We start from the raw sequence: 5470 nt of genomic DNA on the forward strand, positions 1-5470 counted from the left end.
TTTATTTCCATTATATATATATATTTCAATTTCTGCATCTCTTTCTTCTTCCTTTTTGTATTTCTTTATTTTACTCGAGGACGAGCAATAGTTTTAAGTTTGGTATTGCCGCTCCGCCGTTTATTTGATTTATTTCTATGACACCCAAGACCACCCAACCGTCCAAAAAGAGAAAGGGAAAGGAACCAGCCACCAGTTCTTCTGATTCAAGACGCTTCCGGTCTAAACTACATGAGGAACACTTCTATGAGATCACTGGCAAGAGGCCAGTTCTACCGGAGGTACAGTTTAAGCTCCAACCAGATGAGTTTCTGGAGATTGCGCGTGAGATCCAGAGAAGAGGATGGCAATTTTTGTGCAATCCGCACCCACAGGCAGGACAGTTAATGGTTCAAGAATTTTTTGGAAACCTATGGATCACCTACAAGGATGTGGATGGAGTCAATGCAAGAGACCACAAAACCTTTATAAGGGGAAGAGTCATTGACTTCAGCCCAGAGACCATCAGACAGACCCTCCAAATACCACAAACCGAGCAATTATTTCATTCCTACAGAGTCATTGACTTCAGCCTAGAGACCATCAGACAGACCCTCCAGATACCACAAACCGAGAAATCATTTTATTCCTACATTGAGAGGGTATCTAGAGATCAGTGACTGGGGCAAGTAATCGCCGACATTTGCATTCCAGATACGCAGTGGAAAACCAGGGCAGAAGGGAAACCTGTGTATATCAGAGTAGGTAACCTGACGCCTTTGGCTAGAGGATGGCACCATTTTATTCACTGGTCCATCATGCCCACGAGCAATCGGTCCGAGTGTACTGTGGACCGAGCAATCATGATCCATTGTATTCTGTTGGGAAAGCTAGTGGAGGTGGCAGATGTTATTGCTGATCAGATTTACCACATTGTCACCAACACCAAGGAAAATGCCAGATTGGGCTTCCCACATCTCATTTTCTGCCTCTGTGATTTTGCTAGGGTGAAGATAGAGAGCGACTTTCCTATCCCAACCGAAAGGCCCATCACAAGGAAACAGCTTGAACAGATAAGGGAACATCGGAGGATCCCCAAGGAATAGGATGAAGAAGGAGATAAAGAAGAGCAGCCGCTGCCTCAGGGACAACACATTCCACCACAAGAGTATTGGCAGCAGCTTGCATTCTTCATGGAACAAATGAGTGTCACCAATGACAGCCGCTGGACACAGTACATGGCATCAGTGGATGAGATGAGAGCCACACAGGACAGCCGTTGGGCACATCTCTGCACCAATCTTGATGAGATGAGGGCTGATCAGAATTTTCAGAGACAGGAGATCTCTCAGCAGAGACAGAAGATCTCTCAGCTGAGACAGGACTACAGTCGTTTAAGAGGACCCTACGGAGCTCAGCCTGAGGAGAGAGATCCCCATCAAGGAGATTGAGGTGGCTCAGTTCCTTTTCCTTTTCATTACTATTCTGCTAGTGTTTTTATGATTAAGTTCCTATTTTCTGCTTATTTTGTTATTGCATGATCAGTTGTTATTTCAATTCCTAGGTTATAGTTTAAGTTACTATTTATTTTGTTAGTTGATTTTTATGCTGAAAAAGAGTGTCTCATGTATTGCTCACTGAGCTTGAAATTAAAAAGAAAAGAAAGAAGTGATATATCGCATGAGAGATTGAGTTTATATTTAAGATTGGTCTTGTTTACTCAAATATGGTGGTGTTATTTATGATTCTGAATGAATGACATAAAAAGTACATATTTGAATTTGATTCAAGGAATGTTGATGTATGAGGAATAGGAATTTAGATAACTATTATGACTTCTCTAAATTAAACAAAAATTTAATCCTTGGATCAAAAGAAACAGCAAAATAAGAATAAGAGCAAGGTCCAAGGCTCTGAGCATCAATGACTAGGGAGGTCTGACATGATTAAAAGCTCAAAGAGTTGTTTCCCTAGTCATATGCTTTTGGGGTATTCTTATGTCAAGTAATCATTGAGACGAAATATTTAGAGTCGAGACCGGATACATTTAGCAGAGTATGCCAAAGGTTTGAGCACCACTGTCTGGGAGTAACTAAAAGAAAAATCAGAACCTAAGGAGAGTTCCCCAGTCAAGTGCTTGTGGTGTTTCTGTGTCAAGTTAAGCTTGAGACAAAACATTTAAGGTCACGGCTAGGCTCAAGGTGCAAAGCACCAAGGAAAAGAGAATTAAAGGAGAATTGTTGTGTTCAAGGATTAAACTGGAGTATAAAAATCAGAGAATTCATAATATGATCCGGATTTTAATTCCGAATGACACTGACATTCCTCTGATTCAAAGGAGAGTGAAGTGCCAAAACTGTTCGGAATTATAATGAATAAACCCCATTTTAAGAATAGACCTGAGCATAAATGAACTCTTACTTCTCATGCAAATTCACATCTTGATCATGTACTAATTCTGGTTGCTTGAGGACAAGCAACAATTCAAGTTTGGTGTTGTGATGCGTGAGCATCTTCTCTATCTTTTCCTTGTGAATTTGCACTTGAATTGCTAAGTTTAATCAAAATTGAATACATTTTAGCCGCTATGAATGCTACTTTGAGTTGTGTGCAATTCTGTTTATTTCAGGTAGTATTTTGGACGAATTTCACGGAATTTAAGCCAAGGCTAGAGAATGGAGAGAGTGAAGAATGGATGCTATCCACACCACACTGAACTTGAAATTATTCAAGTTCAGCGTGGGTTCACATCACAAAATAAGTCCCATTCGGCCTCCTCCACGCTGAACTTGAGAATTTTCATGTTCAGCGTAGAGTCCAGTGCATTCTTAAGAACCACACATCATTCCACGCTGAACTTGAGAATATTCAAGTTCAGCGTGGACTCAAGGAGCGCAAAAGAAAGGAGCTACTGCCTCATCCACGCTGAACATGAGGATTCCCAAGTTTAGCGTGGATCCCAATAATGTTAGTGGTTCCCAGGCACTCATACAAGGCTCCGCATCAACCTTAATTAATTTTGATTTAATTTAATTTTATTTATAATTAGAAAAAGATATTATTTTAATTTTAGAAAATATATTTTACATTTATTAGGATTAGATATAAAAGGGAAAAGAATCAGCCCTTCGGGCTCTTCGTTTTCTCTTCTACCTCATTCCGCACTTTACAGTTTTACAAATCCTAGTTTTCTCTCTGCACCATGAGCAACTAAACTTCCACTGTTAAGGTTAGGAGCTCTATCTATTGTATGGATTGATACTATTATTTTTCTATTTTAATTCATGTACTGATTTATAATTCAAGAGTTGTTTTCATTCTTTATCTTATGAATCTGGGTGGAACGGAAGTATGACCGTGGTTCTAATTGAGTTCTTGTATAACTTGGAAAAGCTCTTTACTTGAACAACAACTTGAAAATAATTTCTCCTAAACTTCTAATTATCTGGACTTAATGGGATACATGACATATAATCCTCTTATATTTGGATAATTAGGGTTTCTGTGGCATATAAACTAGAATTGAACTTCACCTTCTAATTGGAATTAAGTGACCAAGGAATTGGCGGTTGAAGGTTAGAGGAGACTAAAAAGGTCTAAGGAATTAGGGTTTAGTCACATATAGTTTTTCATGAATTGAATCTTGCATGATTAAAATAGTTACTAAGAAAAGTCAATCCAGAAAATAGATATCTCTGAAGCCTTAGCTGTTTTCTCCATATATACTTCACCTCAATTTACTGCTTGCTTTATTAATTCTCTAAATTTTCTGTTTAATGCAATTAAATATCAAAACACCATTTTCTGTTAGTCTAACTAAGTAAATCACTTGAACATTGTTGCTTAGTCCATCAATCCTCGTGGGATCGACCCTCATTCACTTGAGGTACTACTTGGTATAACTTGGTGCACTTGCTGGTTAGTTTGTGGTTGTAAATTCCGTACCAGTTACTCCTGAATAATCTTGACCACAACTTTACCTTGACCTTGAAGAATCTTCATGGTGGACACCCCCATGTCCTATTCTGCCTTGCTCTTTAATCCCCACGCACGTTTTCATTGTGTCTTGTATTTAATCACGTGGTTTTTATTGTTTTGACTCACTTCTCACCATTAAGCCCTTGACCTTGACTATCATTCTTATTGTAGTTGAAAGTGTTGTTCCGCATAGCCAAAGACCTGATCTGTCAATCTTTCCCAGATTTCGATGAATCGCAGTCAAATTACTTCATAAGTCAAAATTCGTACCAACAGTTATAAAACTATAAATTCAATTTGATTTGTCCTGTAATAAGAAAGTTTTTAAAAAATAATATGAATACCTTTTCTTCCGCTCTCAAACTAATTCTCTAAAAATTTAGTTACTTAAATTAATCAGAGGTTTGTGTTTGCACCTTGCAGTGTTCATGATCATCGCTTCTCGCATTAATTAGTTGACTGATCACCAGGTGAATCATATGAAAAATTGGTTCAATTAGTGGATTTACTTTGACAATTTAAACCGTGATGTTCTAAAAATTTTAAAATTTTAGCCAAAATTCATAGAAAAATTCACAGGTAATTGGCTATTTTTTAGTAGTGTTTAAAAATCTGGAATGAAAACAAATCAAAGTTAATCTAGAAGCATTAAGTTTGGACATTAAATGAACCTTTGATTAATCTTCTCACAACAAAATAAATATGTATTGTGGGATTTAAAGTAACGTTTGTTCTAAGATACTGAGACTGAGATTAGAGGACTGAGATTTAGTATCATATTTGTTAGCCTGAGATTGGAACTAAAATTTTGATTCCAAGATACAAAATTTCAGTTCCTTCAATACTTCCAAAAAGTGGAGAGATAAACGACTGAAAGTTTTTAAAATGGAGAGTAAAATTTAAATCACATTTTTTCCTAAAATACCCTCATCCCACCTCTCATACTTTCTTCTTTTCTCACTCCCTCTCCCTTCTCTCAACACACCCTCACTCATCTTCATCATCGCCAGCCTTCGCGCGTGCTCCGCTGCCACCTTCCCTTTATCACAGACCACCCCGCTACCAAGAATTAGCGCGGTGCAACAGCGTCATCTTCATTAATGGCATCCACAATATCGACAAACACAGCAACATCATCTTCGCCTTCTTCGTCCACTACTGTCATCGTCTATGTGTTGTCGGGTTCTCTCCTTAGTGTCGTCGCCAGTTGTAGTAGCCCAATGTCAACTCTGCAACAACAAAAAAGACACAAATCCAAGGAAGAGCTGCCAGTGGACCCATCCGAGAATCAGAGACATGGGAGTGCTAGCGTTTCACCCTCTTTTTGTAGGATAATCTTTGTAATTTTATTTTGGCATTATTTTCTTTCTTTCTTTCACTCTGATCACGATGATGATGATGATGATTATACGATGATGATGATTCTCAAAAGGAAAAAGAAAAGGGAAACAGAGAAAGGAGAAAGGGAGAAAGGAATGGAATTAGAATTTTATTTTTTATTTTTAATTAATAA

Source organism: Arachis ipaensis, chromosome B06, assembly GCF_000816755.2.
Source record: "Arachis ipaensis cultivar K30076 chromosome B06, Araip1.1, whole genome shotgun sequence".
NCBI lineage: Eukaryota > Viridiplantae > Streptophyta > Magnoliopsida > Fabales > Fabaceae > Arachis > Arachis ipaensis.